We start from the raw sequence: 22,863 nt of genomic DNA, 5'->3' as shown, positions 1-22,863 counted from the left end.
CCGACATTTTGTTTATCAACATTTGGGATATTCACATGATTCTGCGCGTCCATTAAACAAATTCGTAGACTCAGCCTAATTAATTGTTTCGGTTTAACTTGTGTAATGAGTGTTGTTAGTAGAAACATTCTACTGACAATATATTTATGTATATAATACGTATAATGCATACTAGATGATGAGCTTTGCTCGGTTTTTTTGTGATAACGCCATCTTGTTGTGTTTTTAAAGCGGTTAGTTGCCCTCAATTAAGAAAAATAGTATTATTATTCGCCAATAGATGTCGGGAAGAGTTGATTATTGAAAACACGAATAAAACAACATTTTCTGAAAATAAATCCCCTGTATACTAAATTTTATGAAAATCGTTAGAGCCGTTTCCGAGATTCAGATTATATATTATATATAACAAGACTGGCTGGCGGCGCGTGAAATCGACTTCATCCGGCACGAAGACTGGCCCTCCTCCAGTCCAGATTTGAATCCGTTAGATTACAAGATGTGGCAACACTTGGAGGAAAAGGCGTGCTCAAAGCCTCATCCCAATTTGGAGCCACTCAAGACATCCTTGATTAAGGCAGCCGCCGATATTGACATGGACCTCGTTCGTGGTGCGATAGACGACTGGCCGCGCAGATTGAAGGCCTGTATTCAAAATCACGGAGGTCATTTTGAATAAACTTTAGTGTCATAAGAATCTATGTTTTGTTAAGTTCATTTTGGTATATGAATGGTTAAATAATGAATAAACTTGTTTCAATTATTTTACATTAAACATGTGACAGAATTTATGACCTGACTAGGTACATTAATATACTAAGTCAGGTCATAAGTATTGTCACAAAAACTTTTCTTTTAGAATGCTGGCCACAAAAAAGTTTATTGAATTCGAATTTCGAATTGTTCATGAAAATAAAAATGTATACTTTTAGAATTTTACTCATTTTTAAATATGGAGTGGACGCTTAAAGAAGACCGTGTTGCAGTTATTGCGTTGCATCGTTGCGGTTACGCGCCAATTCAAATTTTTAACATACTGAAAAATTTGAATATAACCAAAAGATTCGTTTATCGTACCATCAAACGATACAATGAAGACTCTAGTGTAGATGACAGGTCAAGAAGTGGTCGCCCTCGGTCTGTTAGGACTCCAGCAGTGATAAAAGCTGTGAAGGCGCGAATTTAAAGAAATCCCAAACGTAAGCAGAAACTGTAGGTCCTTCAGATGGGGTTAAGCAGAACCACGGTGAAAAGGGTGTTAAATGAAGACTTAGGGCTTCGGGCATATCGAAGAAAAACAGGACATCGTTTGAATGCTCGTCTAATGGACCTGAGACTGAAGAGATGCCGCGCTTTGTTGAAGCGGTACGCGGGAAAAAAATATCGGGAAATTCTTTTTTCGGATGAAAAAATTTTTACCGTAGAAGAGAGCTACAACAAACAAAATGATAAGGTGTATGCACACAATAGTGAAGAAGCGAGCAACCGTATTCCGCGTGTCCAACGAGGTCATTTTCCATCCTCGCTCATGGTATGGTTGGGAGTTTCTTATTGGGGCTTAACAGAGGTACATTTTTGTGAGAAAGGTGTAAAAACGAATGCAGTTGTGTATCAAAATACAGTCCTGACGAACCTTGTGGAACCTGTTTCTCATACCATGTTCAATAACAGGCACTGGGTATTCCAATAAGATTCGACGCCAGCTCATAGAGCGAAGAGCACACAAGACTGGCTGGCGGCGCGTGAAATCGACTTCATCCGGCACGAAGACTGGCCCTCCTCCAGTCCAGATTTGAATCCGGTAGTTTACAAGATATGGCAACACTTGGAGGAAAAGGCGTGCTCAAAGCCTCATCCCAATTTGGAGTCACTCAAGACATCCATTGATTAAGGCAGCCGCGGATATTGACATGGACCTCGTTCGTGCTGCGATAGACGACTGGCCGCGCAGATTGAAGGCCTGTATTCAAAATCACGGAGGTCATTTTGAATAAACTTTAGTATCATAAAAATCTATGTTTTGTTAAGTTCATTTTGGTATATGAATGGTTACATAATGAATAAACTTGTTTCAATTATTTTACATTAAACATGTGACAGAATTTATGACCTGACTAGGTATATACAAGAATTGCTTGTTTAGAGGTATAAGATTTAAATAATGCCAGAACTATGCAATATAACTGTGACATCGACGTCTTGTTTAGAATTGTTTTTTTTTTTCTTTTATTGCTTAGATGGGTGGATTAGCTCACAGCCCACCTGGTGTTAAGTGGTTACTGGAGCCTATAGACATCTACAATAGGTTATAACATTCACGTTGTGATGTACATATGTGAGCTCCGATAACCAATTTAAATCAGCTGGGTTATGATCATTGACATTCAATTCATTTACATTGAATATCGTGGATGAAGGGGTCACTTCTTAAGTTCTTACTTATCTAAATCAAAACCGAACTTGTTAATGACCCGGAAATGAAATGTGCACAGTCAGGATTCTGTGATCGAACTTCAATTGCATTACTAACTACTACTTAAATACATAAAGCTATATACACACTTACGGAAAGCAAGTCGAGCCAACCGGCTGACATCTTGTTCACACAACACACTTGCCGAGTTGGCTTAAGTGAGACTTAAGTTCATGTTTGAGAACTTAACCTAATCCTTTCAGTTACGTCCACTCCGTTAAGTCACGTTAAATTTTCAGTCACTTGAGTCTCATCTACACGAGGCTTAATTTAATAGATCTTCTATTCCCGACAATCCTGGTGAAGCTGAAAACGCTTCTTAGCAACCAGAAATCCCACCGCGCCCCCAAAAAACACGGCCAAAAGACGGTATTTTTAACTATAAAATAATAATATGAATTAATGAATGAAAATTCTTTATTGAACAAAAATATTGTACAATGGCGAACTTAACGCCATGCCTGCATTATCTTCCAGCTAACCCTCGTTGATGAAGTGAAAGATTCAAGAAGTGCATAGCTGTGATGAAGTTAATACATGCTGATAATTTAAAGAATTATAGTAGACATGAGTGATATGAACACTAGGTTATAATTACATTGCCAAAACAAATACATAATATAATAGAAAAAATTAAAAATAATATATCTTTATATATAAAAATGAATTGATGTTCGTTAGTCTCGTTAAAACTCGAGAGCGGCTGGACCGATTTGGCTAATTTTGGTCTTGAATTATTTGTGGAAGTCCAGAGAAAGTTTAAAAGGTTGAAAATGCTCGGAATTAAACAAAAATTACAATTTTGTTTTCCCTTTGATGTGTCCCCCGTCGGACGGATTCCTTTTGTTTGTGTTAAGTTTATTTTATACAAAAGTTTAAGTCTTTTATTTATCGATTGAGGCATTACGATGTCTGCGGGGTCAGCTAGTAAAAAATAAAATAGAAATAAAAGTATTTTTGATCAGACCTCTTTCATTCTCACACTCAGGCTATTCTTCTGTATATCGCACACTCGCAAGCCAAACATCTTGTAGATAGCGGACCGGATAAAACAGAATATAAAGCAATAATTTCACATTCATCGCGCGAAATAATGCGAAATGATGAATGCGGCAGCACGAGAGATGAATTTCTTTTCCGCTATGCGAAAAATACTCTGCCGTTTAACAGTGTAGCAAATAAAAAAGCAGATGCACCTTTCTCAAAGTAATCACTCGCGAGATCCTCGATATTATTACAGCCTACAGAGATACTCGATATTATATTATTACACTATACCTAGAACTTACCGAATATTGAAATTCTATAAAGAATAATGAACCTCAATATTTATGCACAAAAGCGATAATCAAAATAATGAAAGCAATTGTGTAATAAAATGAAGCCCACACTATTTTGTCTAATTGGTACAGCAGTCCATAAGGTCCCACCTATATTTACATTGAAGCAATTATATTTAAGGTCGGTGGCGCATTTACGTCGTAGATGTCTATGGGCTCTAGTAACCACTTAACACCAGGTGGACTGTGAGCTCGTCAAACCCTCTAAGCAATAAAAAAGGTTTTTTTTTATTAAAACTTGACCTGGATTTAGCTAAAATTTTGAGCCTGCCTATTTTCCGGTAGCTACTGTCCACCAGGTGTACCATGAACTCGTGCCACAACAGTGTCACAAAAATAAAAAATACCTTCACCCAAAGTAATTTCATTAATTAGCGTAAAAACTCTACTGTGCTAGAGTCTTGACTATGTTGTTTTATCTTCAATCCCCACGTATACTACATAGGCAGTGTAATGACAAGGACGCGTTATCCGACTTCCCTCGTAATTCCGCTTACGATCATGACTCTCGCATCTGGGGCGCGTCGTGTGCTCTTTCCTAGGACATAATAAGTTCCCTACACTCACGCAAAGTAGTGGGCTTTTATGGAGACTGTAGCTTTTATTAGATTACGAAAATAGTGCGTGGAGGCCTAATCACTGAAGCTCCCAGATATGTGGTCTTGTTCACTAATAACTTCCACGATGAAGCAAAAACAGCGGGCTACATATTAAGCGCAAAAACTTTACAAATATGATCACCAGCGTTGCGATGTGGGGCATTTTTTTTGAGCTCGTTTATATCGACATAGTTAGTATACATACAAATGTAATAATAGTTCACACTAACCATTAGATTTTTTTGGTGGTAGGACCTCTTGGGAGTCCGCGCGTGTAGGTACCATCACCCCGCCTATTTCTGACGTGAAGCAGTAATGCGTTTCGGTTTGAAGGGTGAGGCAGCCGTTGTAACTTTACTGAGACCTTAGAACTTATATCTCAAGGTGGATGGCGCATTTACGTCGTAGATGTCTATGGGCTACAGTAAACACTTAAGAACAGGTGGCCTGTGAGATCGTCCACCCATCTAAGCAATAAATAAAAAATTACTCTCCCACCTCCTTTTCTCTTATATACAGTTTTTTAAGTCTACACGGAGGCTGTTTGCATTTCACTTTGCAATTGCTTTCATAACAGATCGTAAATCTGAATCTTGAACTATATATATTTCCTTATTTATGTCAAATATTTATTTATATTCCCAATAAAATAGTTCAATATAACCAAATCGATGGCCGATACAAAGTTATTTGATCTAATCCATAAAACTGGTGTTTGCATGCGATCGAGACGGCGGACGGGCCACGGCGTTATTGCCCGTGAAACGAGCTCTCATACAACTAGACGATACACTTGAGGTCAATTTAATGGTATATTAAATTCATATTGGAAAACAACTATTCAAGGCGTGAAATCGAAGTTCATGCTTTGTTTTACAGATTTCCTGGCCTCAAAGCTTGATTGTCCCACTACCACGTTACTAAAGTTGGTGGGATGGTGATACCCAAGCGGATAAGAAAACCGCTATCACCAGTAAAATTGATAATATATATATATTAAAATCTTATTTTAACTGATTTATATGGATATCACTAGGAACGTACGATGCTTAATTGAAATATTGTAATTTCACATTCCAAAATCGGACCATATTATGATTCTCCTAATCCCTAATCTCCTTGGAAAGTCAACTGCTAACTAAAGCTGAAGAGCCACACAATAGAAATTCGACACACATGATTCGTGACTCTGGACACAAGGTTATAAAAACTGTTTCGAGTCGTAAAATCTAAGATCGGATTTCTTTGATTCCGTCTACAAAATATTACTACGCGAAGAATTGTACCCGCAAAATTATAATTTGCGTAATTACTGGTGGACAAAAGGACCTCCTGTGAGTCCGCACGGGTGGGTACCACCACCCTAGCTATTTCTGCCGTGAAGCAGTAATGCGCTCACGTAACACCAGGTGGGCTGTGTGCTCGTCCACCCATCTAATCAATAAAAAAAAAATTGTCTAGCTAGATTTGACTGAGTGTAGCACTCGATGTCACATAATTTAATTCATTTCTACACGAGAAATACATAGAAATATTATATAAAAACTATATTTTTTTACTGGTGGTAGGACCTACTGTGAGTCCGCGCGGGTAGGTACCACTACTCTGCCTATTTCTGCCGTGAAGCAGTAACGCGTTTCGGTTTGAAGGGTGGGGCAGCCGTTGTAGCTATACCTTGGAACTTATATCTCAAGGTGGGTGGCGCATTTACGTTGTAGATGTCTATGGGCTCCAGTAACCACTTAACACCAGGTGGGCTGTGGGCTCGTCCACCTATCTAATGAATAAAAAAAAATTATTTCATATTTTAATAAAATTACTATATAGTTTGTCTTGAAGTGTATATGGGCGCAAACGCCACTGTTGGCAATAATTAACATAATAATATATAGATTAGTTTATTATATGTTAATATTTATTTATTATTAGCAACAAAACTGTTATTCTACCATATTTAATAATTAGCAGACACTGTTTTGATGTGAAAATGTTCAGAATATGTTTAATGTTTATATTATTGTTTAAAAACACAAATGACTGTATAAATGATTAAATATGAATAAAGCATAAATATTAATAATAATTTATATTATAATTAACAGTACTAATAATTTAATTAAGTATTGTAATTGTTATGCAATGATGTTGTTGGGGCCATCTATTATTAGGCTGGATAATAACAATGTTAGTTAATATTACTTAAAAGTAATTCATGTAAAATAAATTAAATGTGAGTCATGTAAAATCACTAAAATATGTATTTTGAATATTAAGCTATGTTTTGTGAATTGTTTCGCAGTAATTACATTTGTTTGTTTAAAAGAAGTTGTAGTTGCTATAACCAACACAAAATGGCTAATTGTGTAAAAACCACTGAATAACTCAGGCGTGGCTTTTTGTTGTAAACAAGTAATGTTAAAGTTTTATAGAATTGTATTGTATTTTCATTGTAAAAGAACTTATGTGTGTAAATCCTGGCTTAACGCCGACATCAGAAGTGGGATCACAGCCCCAAAATTAATCGTAAGCCTCCGAATGAAGTAGCCCACTGTTGAACAAGTGATGGGTCTCTCAACCTGTATTAAAAAGGCGAAAAGTGATGATAGCTGCAAATGCTGTACCCTTGTAGTGGCATTATAACTTTTATTTGCCGCCGTTCAACTCCGATGAGGGCGTGACATCAAGACCGATGCGGAAATGTGGACGAAACTATCATGAAGCTAATTGTTTCATCGCATGAACATCGAGTTCAAAAGAGCAAGCAAGACATAAGCCGATATCTGGTCTTTGTATTGAACCGCATTGGAGCAAGTGAGGGACGAACTGATCCATGCATTCAGTAAAGTTGTGGATATTTAAAATGAGTTCTAGACCGTGGATGTTTTGGAAAAGCTACTGACGCTGAGATGGTAAAAATACTGATTTCAGGTATTTATCTTAAATTTATTCGATCCAAGTTATTGAGAAATACGCTGTGGTATGTATTTCGCTTCCTAAATAATATCGATTCTAAAAACGTTCCGAAAGCGTCAAATTGAAAATGTACTGTAAATATAATGTCTAAACATAACTCAGTTTTATCACAATCACATAATGATTCCTTCAGTTTTCGTGGCACTTTTAGTAACACTAAGGTTTTAAATGTGGTTACTGGATCACTTGCGTAATTTCGAGAAAACTTGTTACCGCCGTCAAGATGACAAACGTATCACCACAATTAAGACTTAAATCATTGCAGATCTAATTTAGTAAGCTAAACAACTTCATGTAAAGTTTTTGAGCATAAGGGGTCAACTGATTTCAAAACAAAGCATTGTGACTTTTAATGGAGAAAAATACTAGAACTATTATAGAATTTCATATGGTAATCATAATCATATGGTAATACTGACAGTCTTGCTGACATCCTAATAGGTTTTAATCTTTTAAAAATAACTTCTCAGTGTTGCACTCTTTGAGGAGAACATATCTATTTTTATAAGTTTCTATCCAGTGAACGCTCAAGTTTGGAGTCATTATTCAATCATCATGTAACTTTTGCAAATCATGTCTCATAGATGGTGATCAGGCAGATAAAAGTTGGATTTGAAATAATTAATTTGGATAGGATAGTACAACGCTGTACATACTGTATGTCTCCTGTTTATTGTGAGGAGTTCAAGCATATTACAATAAAAATAAAAATAAACTTTTAATAATATGCCATAATAAGAGACAGCTCATCCCTGTTCAGCAGCTCCATATTATTACTTTTCCTTTCATAATTATTTATTTTTGGATGAGTGATTAACTCTCTGCACCCTAGGTTTCTAGTGGGGGTGCTGCTTTATTATTAGTCAAGAAAAAGGATGGCACAGATCTCTATGTGATTTCTGTTTTTAAAATCTTAGTTCCATTTTTGGAAACCTGTCACTTTTAAAAATTCACCAAGATAAAAGATAATTCAGGAGTTTCAAAAACTTGTGAACAATATGAAATTCAGTACCACATTATTGCAAAGAGAGCGAGCATGGTCAACAGGCATGCTGAACTATTGATGGGTCATAAATGTCACATGTTTGTAAAATATCAATTAATAAGATCTGACAGGCAGCTTTAAGAATTACAGTTGATTAAAAGCTGCAGCACAACAATAAAACAAAAATGCAGAGGCATTAGAAGGATGATGTTCCCTACCAGTCATTAAAATAAAGCAAATTGAAAATGGTCCGCTGAATGATGAATTAGGGGAAGTTGAATCAGCTGGTAAAAAATGGATGGACGAGCGGTCTCTGTCATCTAATGTGTTTTGGTAAAGGTAAAGGTTTGGTAATGGTAACGGTTTGATATAGGTAAATCTATCCTCTTAATGTCAGAGGATTCTGATAACTGACAAATTGACCGTATGGGCAGAGAGATTTGTTCTGCTGTAAAATGATTTATAATTTGTTATGGTATCTACTTTTATTTTCCTATCCAATTATCCTTCCTAAAACGCTGGCGGGCCACCATGCGAATCCTTAAACCTGGTCTTGTTGGCTAGATCCCGTATGGGTGATGCCTTATGAGTTGGCTAGATCCCGTATGGGTGATGCCTTATGAGTTGGCTAGATCCCGAATGGGTGATGCCTTATGAGTTGGCTAGATCCCGAATGGGTGATGCCTTATGAGTTGGCTAGATCCCGAATGGGTGATGCCTTTTGGGTTGGCTAGATCCCGAGAGGGTGATGCCTTGTGGGTTGGCTAGATCCCAAGTGGGTGATGCCTTGTGAGTTGGCTAGATCCCGAATGGGTGATGCCGAGTGTGTTGGCTAGATCCCGTAAGGGTGATGCCTGGTAAGTTGGCTAGATCCTGTAAGGGTGATGGCTTGCGAGTTAACTAGACCCGTATGGGTGATGCTTTGTGTGTTTGGTAAATCCCGTTGGGTAATCCTCTTGTGTGTTAGCTAGATCTCGTAAGGGTGAATGGTGCCTTGTGTGTTGGGCAGATCCCAGTAGGGGATATGCCTTGTTTACTGTTATGTGAAATGCTAAAACAGCGCAAGGGACGCGCTGGAATCAGTATGGCCGTATGGGCGCAAACGCCACTGTTGGCAATAATTAACATAATAATATATAGATTAGTTTATTATATGTTAATATTTATTTATTATTAGCAACAAAACTGTTATTCTACCATATTTAATAATTAGCAGACACTGTTTTGATGTGAAAATGTTCAGAATATGTTTAATGTTTATATTATTGTTTAAAAACACAAATGACTGTATAAATGATTAAATATGAATAAAGCATAAATATTAATAATAATTTATATTATAATTAACAGTACTAATAATTTAATTAAGTATTGTAATTGTTATGCAATGATGTTGTTGGGGCCATCTATTATTAGGCTGGATAATAACAATGTTAGTTAATATTACTTAAAAGTAATTCATGTAAAATAAATTAAATGTGAGTCATGTAAAATCACTAAAATATGTATTTTGAATATTAAGCTATGTTTTGTGAATTGTTTCGCAGTAATTACATTTGTTTGTTTAAAAGAAGTTGTAGTTGCTATAACCAACACAAAATGGCTAATTGTGTAAAAACCACTGAATAACTCAGGCGTGGCTTTTTGTTGTAAACAAGTAATGTTAAAGTTTTATAGAATTGTATTGTATTTTCATTGTAAAAGAACTTATGTGTGTAAATCCTGGCTTAACGCCGACATCAGAAGTGGGATCACAGCCCCAAAATTAATCGTAAGCCTCCGAATGAAGTAGCCCACTGTTGAACAAGTGATGGGTCTCTCAACCTGTATTAAAAAGGCGAAAAGTGATGATAGCTGCAAATGCTGTACCCTTGTAGTGGCATTATAACTTTTATTTGCCGCCGTTCAACTCCGATGAGGGCGTGACATCAAGACCGATGCGGAAATGTGGACGAAACTATCATGAAGCTAATTGTTTCATCGCATGAACATCGAGTTCAAAAGAGCAAGCAAGACATAAGCCGATATCTGGTCTTTGTATTGAACCGCATTGGAGCAAGTGAGGGACGAACTGATCCATGCATTCAGTAAAGTTGTGGATATTTAAAATGAGTTCTAGACCGTGGATGTTTTGGAAAAGCTACTGACGCTGAGATGGTAAAAATACTGATTTCAGGTATTTATCTTAAATTTATTCGATCCAAGTTATTGAGAAATACGCTGTGGTATGTATTTCGCTTCCTAAATAATATCGATTCTAAAAACGTTCCGAAAGCGTCAAATTGAAAATGTACTGTAAATATAATGTCTAAACATAACTCAGTTTTATCACAATCACATAATGATTCCTTCAGTTTTCGTGGCACTTTTAGTAACACTAAGGTTTTAAATGTGGTTACTGGATCACTTGCGTAATTTCGAGAAAACTTGTTACCGCCGTCAAGATGACAAACGTATCACCACAATTAAGACTTAAATCATTGCAGATCTAATTTAGTAAGCTAAACAACTTCATGTAAAGTTTTTGAGCATAAGGGGTCAACTGATTTCAAAACAAAGCATTGTGACTTTTAATGGAGAAAAATACTAGAACTATTATAGAATTTCATATGGTAATCATAATCATATGGTAATACTGACAGTCTTGCTGACATCCTAATAGGTTTTAATCTTTTAAAAATAACTTCTCAGTGTTGCACTCTTTGAGGAGAACATATCTATTTTTATAAGTTTCTATCCAGTGAACGCTCAAGTTTGGAGTCATTATTCAATCATCATGTAACTTTTGCAAATCATGTCTCATAGATGGTGATCAGGCAGATAAAAGTTGGATTTGAAATAATTAATTTGGATAGGATAGTACAACGCTGTACATACTGTATGTCTCCTGTTTATTGTGAGGAGTTCAAGCATATTACAATAAAAATAAAAATAAACTTTTAATAATATGCCATAATAAGAGACAGCTCATCCCTGTTCAGCAGCTCCATATTATTACTTTTCCTTTCATAATTATTTATTTTTGGATGAGTGATTAACTCTCTGCACCCTAGGTTTCTAGTGGGGGTGCTGCTTTATTATTAGTCAAGAAAAAGGATGGCACAGATCTCTATGTGATTTCTGTTTTTAAAATCTTAGTTCCATTTTTGGAAACCTGTCACTTTTAAAAATTCACCAAGATAAAAGATAATTCAGGAGTTTCAAAAACTTGTGAACAATATGAAATTCAGTACCACATTATTGCAAAGAGAGCGAGCATGGTCAACAGGCATGCTGAACTATTGATGGGTCATAAATGTCACATGTTTGTAAAATATCAATTAATAAGATCTGACAGGCAGCTTTAAGAATTACAGTTGATTAAAAGCTGCAGCACAACAATAAAACAAAAATGCAGAGGCATTAGAAGGATGATGTTCCCTACCAGTCATTAAAATAAAGCAAATTGAAAATGGTCCGCTGAATGATGAATTAGGGGAAGTTGAATCAGCTGGTAAAAAATGGATGGACGAGCGGTCTCTGTCATCTAATGTGTTTTGGTAAAGGTAAAGGTTTGGTAATGGTAACGGTTTGATATAGGTAAATCTATCCTCTTAATGTCAGAGGATTCTGATAACTGACAAATTGACCGTATGGGCAGAGAGATTTGTTCTGCTGTAAAATGATTTATAATTTGTTATGGTATCTACTTTTATTTTCCTATCCAATTATCCTTCCTAAAACGCTGGCGGGCCACCATGCGAATCCTTAAACCTGGTCTTGTTGGCTAGATCCCGTATGGGTGATGCCTTATGAGTTGGCTAGATCCCGTATGGGTGATGCCTTATGAGTTGGCTAGATCCCGAATGGGTGATGCCTTATGAGTTGGCTAGATCCCGAATGGGTGATGCCTTATGAGTTGGCTAGATCCCGAATGGGTGATGCCTTTTGGGTTGGCTAGATCCCGAGAGGGTGATGCCTTGTGGGTTGGCTAGATCCCAAGTGGGTGATGCCTTGTGAGTTGGCTAGATCCCGAATGGGTGATGCCGAGTGTGTTGGCTAGATCCCGTAAGGGTGATGCCTGGTAAGTTGGCTAGATCCTGTAAGGGTGATGGCTTGCGAGTTAACTAGACCCGTATGGGTGATGCTTTGTGTGTTTGGTAAATCCCGTTGGGTAATCCTCTTGTGTGTTAGCTAGATCTCGTAAGGGTGAATGGTGCCTTGTGTGTTGGGCAGATCCCAGTAGGGGATATGCCTTGTTTACTGTTATGTGAAATGCTAAAACAGCGCAAGGGACGCGCTGGAATCAGTATGGCCGTATGGGCGCAAACGCCACTGTTGGCAATAATTAACATAATAATATATAGATTAGTTTATTATATGTTAATATTTATTTATTATTAGCAACAAAACTGTTATTCTACCATATTTAATAATTAGCAGACACTGTTTTGATGTGAAAATGTTCAGAATATGTTTAATGTTTATATTATTGTTTAAAAACACAAATGACTGTATAAATGATTAAATATGAATAAAGCATAAATATTAATAATAATTTATATTATAATTAACAGTACTAATAATTTAATTAAGTATTGTAATTGTTATGCAATGATGTTGTTGGGGCCATCTATTATTAGGCTGGATAATAACAATGTTAGTTAATATTACTTAAAAGTAATTCATGTAAAATAAATTAAATGTGAGTCATGTAAAATCACTAAAATATGTATTTTGAATATTAAGCTATGTTTTGTGAATTGTTTCGCAGTAATTACATTTGTTTGTTTAAAAGAAGTTGTAGTTGCTATAACCAACACAAAATGGCTAATTGTGTAAAAACCACTGAATAACTCAGGCGTGGCTTTTTGTTGTAAACAAGTAATGTTAAAGTTTTATAGAATTGTATTGTATTTTCATTGTAAAAGAACTTATGTGTGTAAATCCTGGCTTAACGCCGACATGTACCTACACGCTTGTCTCGCTCTGGATGCAGTGCTATTGTTTGATACTATAACAATAGACTGCCAAAACGTGCTGTTTTAAGTCCCAGAAGCCATAATTATGTATATATATGATGTGTTCGTAAAAGTATTGAATTAGATATTGTATTAAAAAAATCCGTATACAATTTTCAGTTTTATTTTTCATGCTTTTTAATTTCGTTCTGGCATTTGTGGCTGCTTAAAATTACATAGTTATATATTTACGATTTAAGCGCCTTTAATCAGCTTTCACAGTAAATAATGGGCAACCAATTGATTGCATTTTTTTCCTACCTAAGCTGATAGCCTTGAGAGATTATTTCAACGTAACCTTAACTAGCAGGTAAGCTCACGGGGCTCGAACCGGAGTGATGCTAACACTGACCCTAGCAAGAGCAGTGCTTCGCAGAATCTACCACCGGATCGGAAACGCGACCCACTGAGAAGATCCGACGAGAAACTCAGTGGGCTGTGTCTGTGGGCTAATTTACTCGTCGAGGACGGTGACCGGTGCTTGTGGTACCTAAAAGCACCGTCAATGGATCGAGAGGATGCGCATTGACGTGTTTTGGGCGACGTCGATTAACTGCATCCCTGGTACATCGCTCATATATATTTTACGTAACTACGATCACTTACCATCAGATGGGCATTCATTCTCGGTAAATAAAAAATAAATCGAATAATAATAGCTCTTCAGGCAGATACATGAAATTTTATGAAATCTATTAAAAAATATCGATATACATTAATTAACCGAAATCCCAAACAACAATAACGAAATTTAAATCCGGTTATCCGTAAACATGTAACCTCGTAAACATTAAAATAAAACTGATAAAATGAAATTTAATCACGCTCGTGGAACCGGAAATCGTGCGTTCTACCACCCGGTTAAATTATGTAAAACCGGGTGCCAAATTAACCGGGTATTAATGCCGGGAAAACATGCGTTTAGCAAAATCTTTGCTAATAGGATAGTCTGGGAGTGTGAAGTTGTTTTAAAAATACGATGGAACTTATGACAAAAGATTTTCATGCTAATAGTCGATTGAGATATTAAAATTCTATCATTAGTCCGTAGTGGTAACAGTAATATAAACTTTCGGACTTATTCCACCTTACCTTTTTATATAATTGTGATAAGGCACCTCACTGCGGATTCAGAGTATTATTCTAACGCACCTCCTAAGGTTTAAGCCGAATGTCTAAATGTTTTCACCTTCTGTTGTCCATAACACTATTTATTTATTAAAAGAAGTACATGTCATAGAACTGGAAAAATCGCATAGAAAACAGAGTAGATTGCTTTGTATTGACAAAGAAATTCTTGCTCTTCTTAGAGCTGGATGGTATCTGTTCCATTTATTAAATACGTACTCTGCTTCTATGGTTGGTACGTTGGTATACAGAAGTTAATAACTTGGAGAATGATTTGGAGAATACAGTATAAGCAGAAATAAGAAAAACTAGGTTAATCAAAAAATTCATATGTTTATATGAATAATTGACCGAGCTATTTATATTTCAATATGGCGTTGCTTTTATTAAACTCGTGTCGTGTAAGATTGTATTAAAGTCCGACTATGTACCAGTCGATCCGGCAAGTTCCGAAATGGCGATAGAAGGAATTTTTACAAAACTAAGCGACTCATTGTATTTTTTTTATTGCCTTTGTAGGCAGACGAGCGTACGGCCCACCTGATGGTGAGTGGTTACCGTCGCCCATGGACTTCAGCAATGCCAGGAGCAGAGCCAAGCCGCTGCTTACTGCTTAATACTCTCCACAAGCCTCGTTTGAAGAAGGACATGTCATAGCGCTCGGGAAACACCGTGGAGGGGAGCTCATTCCATAGCCGGATGGTACGTGGCAAAAAAGACCTCTGGAAACGCACTGTGGATGACCGCAGTGGCTCCAGGTAGTACGGATGAACTCTACTCCGGTGGCGGGCAGTGCGATGGTAAAAACGAGATGCCGGTATCATCTCGAACAATTCCTCAGAGCACTCCCCATGGAACATGCGTTACAAAATACAGAGGGAACCGAAGTCCCTCCGCAGACCCAGAGGCTCTGTATATACTAGCAAAAGCCTCAGAAAATACTGTAAAGTGAATCTTAACCATCTCTTAGCACAAGCGGTTGCATTGTCATTTGCTGTACGCACTAATTGCGAAGCGTTAATTACAATTAATGTCTGTCATGGGAATGCTTCACAGAAATTTGAAATGTTGTTGTTTTGAACATGATACTTGGCCGTTAATGTTTGTTTACTTGTAAATTTGGTATAATAAAGTTTATAAAGCTGCATTTATAAGGACTACAAGTCCTACCAAGATACAATTTTTTTTTAATTTTTTTTTTTTTTATTGCTTTCGATAGGCAGACGAGCTTACGGCTCATCTGATGGGAAATGATAACCGTCGCCCATAGACATCCAAACTACATCAGTGACTCGGATGCGTTGCCTATCCTGGCCTGGACGGGCAGCCTTATGTATGTTACACCGGCTATCCTGTCCTTCAGACCGGAACACAGTATTACTGTTTTGCGGCAGAAATAGACAGGACGGTGGTACCAACCCGGGCGGGCTTCTACACAGAACCCTACCACCAGTTAAAACGTTATTTACGTACTCAGAAAAAGACATATTAGAAAAGGAACAATTTTAATGGTATTATTGTTGCAATTAGAGTTAAGGTTCCAGATCCCAATCATAGAAACAAAGCTATAGAACGTGATATGAGGCCGAAGCTATAATTGAATTGTATAATGGGCGCCCTTCACCCAAGATTGGTTCCTACTAAACTAACTACTTTGCGCCAGAAATTGGCCGGCTTTTTTGCTTATTTTTTATTGCATAGATGAGACGAGCTCACAGCCCACTTCGTGTTGAGTGGTTACTGGAGCCCATAGACATCTAAAACGTAAATGAGCCACCCACCTTGAGATATAAGTTCTAAAGTCTCAGAATAGCTAGAACGGCTAGTTACAACTCATTTTTTTTAGGAAGGTAGGACTATTAGTGATCCGGAGGCCTATCCAGTTTCTCCAGGTAACTGGGCGAATACTGGCCCAGCCGTATAATGGTTCATTCAACATTTTGCGGGTTTGGTTTTTACATATTACGTAATATAATTAATTACTTCATCATGAAGGTCATTGATGAGCATGCGTCAAGTACTTATTTAATCTATTATATAAAGTATATATAAACAGTAAGGTATGGCTGTAGGCAAACCATTATAGTTACATAAAAGGCGCCAGATAGGTTATACTGTTTTAGGTACAAGGTTCGGCAAATGATCGTTCATTCAATTTGCTTGAGAAATAACATATTTAAAAAACAAATTGTTATCAAGGCCAGCACTATTCTGTAGATTACGTGAAGCACTATCGTGTCACATTCACAATCAATTTACATAGGCACACTCAACAACACAACATTAAAATTTAACAGTAAACGATAAATGAAGAGCTAAAAAAACTTTAAATGTGAAGATACAAATTGTATAATAAGGAATTCGCTCTCTCTCTCTAGACTGAGCCCTCTCTAATTCGATATTCTGTCTCGCTGTCAGCTGTACGACGCGACGCTCTTTGAAATGATCTTTAGAGCGTACGATACGATTTAGATTGTTTATATATATTATATATGGTCAATTAATAAAAAATAAACTAAAATGGTTTCATTTTGTAATTGTAAGTTGTTCCAGTTTTTTTTTTTTCAGACAACAGCAAGAAGGTTATCCCTAAGTCTATTTTATCACTTTGCCAGTAGTACGGTCTTGACCTTGAATAGTCCTGGCGTAATCATTTTACTAAAAAAGAGAGAGAGAAAGTATTCTTTATTGTACAAAAAAAAAAAAACAGTGCGATACATTAAATAGAAAAAAAGTACAAAAAGAGTACTGAATGTTATTAAGATAGTGAGGCCTCTTCGTCAAAATAGTTGGTTTAAAAGTAAAAAATTCGACAACCAGAAGCCCTCACAGGCCGATCAGACGAGTTTTAGAAGCTATCACTCATTTATCGGCTTAATAAAATGATTGACCGTCCATTACGAAACCCCTCTCAACATGCAGTTCAATAATATTGAAATATTTATCTCAATACGACAGAATACAAAAAGCAGACATTATAAATTTTATTTATGTAATTTAATAAACTGACTTGCTCTATTACCGCTGAATAGGCGTTGTTGTAAGCCAGAATCTGTTTACATCTTACGACACGATTTCTACGATTTTTGTACTGATATAAACGATATTGATATAATTAGTTTGTGGCCGGCCTTCACAAAGAAATGCCGTCAGAACTCTGTATTAGTGAATGCACAAAAAAGTCCGATTAACATAGCTTTACAAGCAGTCAAAATAAAATAAAAATTATAATATATCACTAAAATGAAATGAACATTTAGCAAAATTCAATTTAAATAGTATTATTAAAAAATTAATTTATAGACATACGACTTAAAGGAATATTCAAAGATAATTTTACGTTAAATTGTTAGGCGGCTATATTGTCAACTTGCGCTACTGGCTACAGACGAAAAGGCAGGCTCCAAAGAGTTACAGGCCTAATTTAATCACTAAATATTCCACAATGGAAATATTCCATAATTTATTTTTTTAATTCTAAAAATAATTATTTGATAATGTAACCTCCCAAAATTACTCGAGTTTGTAGTATACCGTGAGCTATTTCTAATCGACTACAAAAATAAATGAGGGAGTGCGTAATATCCCAAAACCATACGATATGCTTGGTCTAAGAATAATAAATATTATTATCATTCCGGTTACCAATTCCCACCGCTGTTCAAAGTTATGTTTATTTTACGTCAGTTTTCATGACGGGCATTCAGTTCGTTGCATAAAATTGCATCTAATATTGTGAGGGTAAATTTTATTTGAATAAGGGGATGGCATCTGTCGACGATTTTTAAGATTTTGACGGCCATCTTGAAGAATATGTACAATTATACAGGGTGTGATATTTCGAAAAAAATAGTATATTTTTGAGTTTCCGTGTAATAGCATAATCTCCCTTTATTTTATTGTTTACTATTACTTTTGCAATTTAATAAGTCGCTAAGTTATTATTGGTAAATATTGACGTTGTAATGACATCTATGATGATAGCATACATATTTGCATAGAGATTAGTGCATGTTTCTTTCCGCGAAAATTAATTTCATGGCAGTCATCGATTTTCCCAAATTAAAAGACACTCCTAACTAACAAGTTCTGAAAAACTAATATTTACTATGATGAAGGTAATAACATCGTGTGAACAAAAACAAACCAGCAGTAAATTTGCTTTATTACTTGTAGTAGAATATTCTGCTAGGTGAAAGTAGGTCCAATAGTTACAACAACTTACCCTGAAAAATGTTGTTATTCAATCCGGTGTACCCAATTGCTAATACCTCAGCTGGTTTTTGAATACAGTTATATTACGCTCTACTGGGACCGATCTATTATTAGGGATAGGATTATTGTCACCAATAAACTTGAAATTGCGATAATACATCGATCTTCGCTTCAAGGTATGTTGCTTGATTGTTGGGCTCGTGAAGTCAGAAAAGGATAAATTAATAAAATCTTTAGACCTAGCCCAGGAGACTACCACCATGCGGTAATTTCCTTTAACTACCATTATTTGGATGATTGTGTTGGTGCATGATCGGATAGCGATAAGTTGGATTAAGGACCATGGAAAACGTAGTGATCAGATCTTTTAGTTTTCTGTAGAAAAATAGGATTGTAGACACAGCCAACGGCAACTTGGAGAAGCTAATGGTTACTGGCAAAGTGGACAGAAAAAGACCACGAGATCTCTACCTCTCGCTCTCTCTCACAGTCCACAATGCTCGGCGGCAGATAGGAACAAATGGCGTAGAGTGATCTACGTACAATAAGCTTTTGTTGCGAGGAAGTGATCACGACCTCTCATTATTGAGGAAAATGAAGCGAGGAGGAAGAAACACAACCAACCGATGTAACATATTTTTTCAATAGTGTTATTGACTTTATTGTTTTTAAAGATTAATCTTTCAAATAAATAAATTGTAAACGATAATAGCTTAAAATTACAAACAAAACCACCCTAGTTTTGCATATAAATTGCATGTACAAGAAGCCCCTTAACATATTTTTACAGTGTCCCTGTCTACCTTATGGGGGAACCATCGTGATGCGTTTAAAATGTTTGCGCTCGGCCGCGGGGGATGTCTTTGAGATACAAAACCCTCTATTTTCTTGTTGATATTGGACTTTAAAAGGGATGCTGTTTAAAAGTTGATACGTTTAAAGAGTTTGTTTTGTTTAATTTCTAACTTCTTACGTTTTTAAGGTTTCACGAGTTTAAAAATGAGATAAGATCTACTTTTATTTTATTTTATTGCTTAGTTGGTTGGACGAGCTCACAGCCAACCTGGTGTTAAGTGGTTACTGAAGCCCACCGACATCTACAACGTAAATGCGCCACCCACCTTGAGATATAAGTTCTAAGTTCTCAATACAACGGCTACCCCACCCTTCAAACCGAAACGCATTACTTCTTTACGGTAGAAATAGGCAGGGCGGTGGTACCTACCCATGCGGACTCACAAGATGCCCTACCACCAGTAATTACGCAAATTATAATTTTGCGGGTTTCATTTTTATTACACGATGTTATTCCTTCACCGTGGAAGTCAATCGTGAACAATTGTTAAGTACGTATTTCATTAGAAAAATTGGTACCCGCCTGCGGGATTCGAACACCGGTGCATCGCTCAACACGAATGCATTGGACATCTTATCCTTTAGGCCACGACGACTTCAAATTAATTATTATGAAAGTGCTTGTTAAAAAGCAACTTAACAGCAAACAAATTTGTTTTAAAGATCGGTAAATTAGTTTAAGCTCAATCTGATATCTGATTTTAACATATTAGGGGCAGTATACATCAGAACGTAAAAAACGTAATAAAAATAAAATAAAAAGTTGGTAGTTCGCGGACTGCGCCACGGTTCATTTCGACGTCTGTATTTTAATTAAACAATAAATAGTATAATAGTAGCGGTTAAAGTGTGATAAAGTAGTGGTAAATCAATGAACATAACATAAATATCCAACTTTAAATAAAAAGTCCCTACCAGCGTAAAGTACCACCGCCCCGCCTATTTCGGTTTAAAGGGAGGGGCAGCTGTTGTAACTATACTTGAGACCTTAGAACTTATACCTCGGGTGAGAGGCGCATTTACGTTGTAGATGTCTATGAGCTCCAGTCACCACTTAACACCAGGTGAGCTCGTTCACCCATATAAGCAATAAAAAAAAAACAAAAAAAAAACGACCTGATGGTGAGTGGTTCCAGTCACTCATGGATCTCAGTAATGCCAGGGGCAGTGCCAAGCCGCTATCTACCGTTTGCCTTGTAGTCTCCATTTATATCCAAATAAGTAGTACTCCAGTAATAAGTTTTACTACTGTACCATGTTTTACTTAGCGATAGAAATGGTTAATACGATGGTGCCCACCATTGCGGGCTTATGGTACGCTATCCTACCCCCAGCTATTAAGCAGTTTTATTTGACCAGTTTCATTTTCTCTCCAGTTTTTTCTTCCATCGTAGAAGAAGTTCGTCAACGCGTGTCAGCTATTTCTTCACAAAAATCGTTACCTTACGTTACCTGCGTCATTTGAATCTTAGCTCATCACTCGATAAAAATACCGAGAGTCTAATTCATGATGCGACAACCACTGTTATAACAGGTAGGCAGCGGCTTGGCTCTGCCCCTGGCATTGCTGAAGTCCATGGGCGACGGTAACCACTCACCATCAGGTGGGCCGTATGCTAGTCTGCCTATAATTTATTCATACAGAAAATTCATACAGACATAATTTGAGTATACACTTAATATGGTCGTTAATATAAACTTGTGTTTAGGTTCTCCAATCAAAAAAAAAACATCTAAATCATAATTAGTTTATTGCTTGTCTGTTTACAAACCTTTCATTGGAATATAAGGAACAAAAATATATTTCTTGTAAACATTATTCCTCGGAGAATCGTTCAATAGAGGCTCGACACGAAACGGCCAAATGAAGATGGATGGCTCCAATTAATTTATCATAAATAACTTAATTAATGTACCGTTGATTATTATGTATGAGGGATTTGGTATGTTTTTGTTGTATTTTAATGTAATAACGCATATTTTTCTTTTGTGTTACTTAGTGGTAAGGCGTGTTGTGATCTCAGACGAATGGGCTGGAGCCTATAGATATTAATCGCCATGGGAATGTCACCACTTACCTTCGGAAATGAGGTTTAATAATAATTCGTCGTGGCCTAAAGGATAAGACGTCCGGTGCATACGTATCTAGCGATGCACCGGTATTCGAATCTCAGGCGGTTACCAATTTTTTTAATGAAATACGTACTTAACAAATGTTCACGTTTGAGTTCCACGGTGAAGGAATAACATCGTGTAATAAAAATAAAAAAATCCGCAAAACTATAAGTTGCGTAATTACTAGTGGTAGGACCTCTTGTGAGTCCGCACGGGTAGGTACCACCAACCCGCCTATTTATGCCGTGAAGCAGTAATACTTTTAGGTTTGAAGGGTGGGGCAGCCGTTGTAACTATACTGAGACCTTAGAACTTATATCTCAAGGTGTGTGGCGCATTTACATTGTGATGTCTATAGGCTCCAGAAATCACTTAACAGCAGGTGGGTGTGAACTCGTCCACACATCCAAGAATAAAATAAAATAAAAAATCTGAATTGTATTTTATAACTCATACTCACTGCCGGGCCACCAATAAAAAAAATAACTTGTATTAAATACACACGTAGGAAGCTATACATGTTTGACGTGATTTAATTACTTTCTAACTCAAGAATCACGAAATCTATTGATTTGTTGAGATATCATCAATAATTGAACATAAATAGTATTGATGAAAAATAATAAAAAGTAATAGGTTGTTACTAAAGAGTAATTGAACATAATCCAGGATTTAAATAACTGTCTGTCTATTGATTTTTTTGTTTGTGCACATCTCGGTAACAGTTACAGGTACAATTAAACAGTTATTATTTATTGGAGCTAAATATATAGTATAATGGAATATTTCATTAAAATCGGATATTGTAAGACAGTAATACTCATTAAATATTTTTTAATGTTTCTATTTGTGACGTTTTCACGGTCAAGACTCTGAAACGAGTTTGACAAAAATCGGAAAATAAAATGAAATAGTTTTAGGATTTGGAAAATAAAATGGGCTACCTTACATTCCAGTGCCAAGCAGGGGCTCCGCCCAGGCAAAATAAAGTGTAATGTACGCGACCGAAGGCGTGGGCGGAAAGCTAGTATATTAATAATACTTACATACATACAGCAAGAAACCTGGGTATACAATTTTCGTAATGAAATTATTGTATGCCGCGATGGCGCACAAAACTTCGTCACACGCTAAAAATACTGTTTGAGTTGTTTTCGCGAGCACATACGTCGAAGTATAG

The 22,863-nt window shown here is 36.5% G+C and overlaps 1 protein-coding gene and 1 long non-coding RNA gene across 2 annotated transcripts in view; one reads left to right on the top strand and one right to left on the bottom strand.

The window, feature by feature from the left end:
* Nucleotides 1–22,863, bottom strand: part of LOC114241187 (uncharacterized) — a 476,778-nt gene that overhangs the window by 248,425 nt on the left and 205,490 nt on the right. The window lies entirely within an intron of this gene.
* Nucleotides 6,265–13,255, top strand: LOC149503339 (uncharacterized). Its single transcript, XR_016325745.1, has 3 exons — nt 6,265–10,457; nt 10,547–10,595; nt 11,727–13,255. It is a non-coding gene; the product is annotated as an uncharacterized LOC149503339 (long non-coding RNA).

Source organism: Bombyx mandarina, chromosome 03 (genome assembly GCF_030267445.1).
Source record: "Bombyx mandarina strain Sakado chromosome 03, ASM3026744v2".
In the NCBI taxonomy this organism is placed as follows: domain Eukaryota; kingdom Metazoa; phylum Arthropoda; class Insecta; order Lepidoptera; family Bombycidae; genus Bombyx; species Bombyx mandarina.
This window is presented reverse-complemented; position numbering and strand designations above follow the sequence as displayed.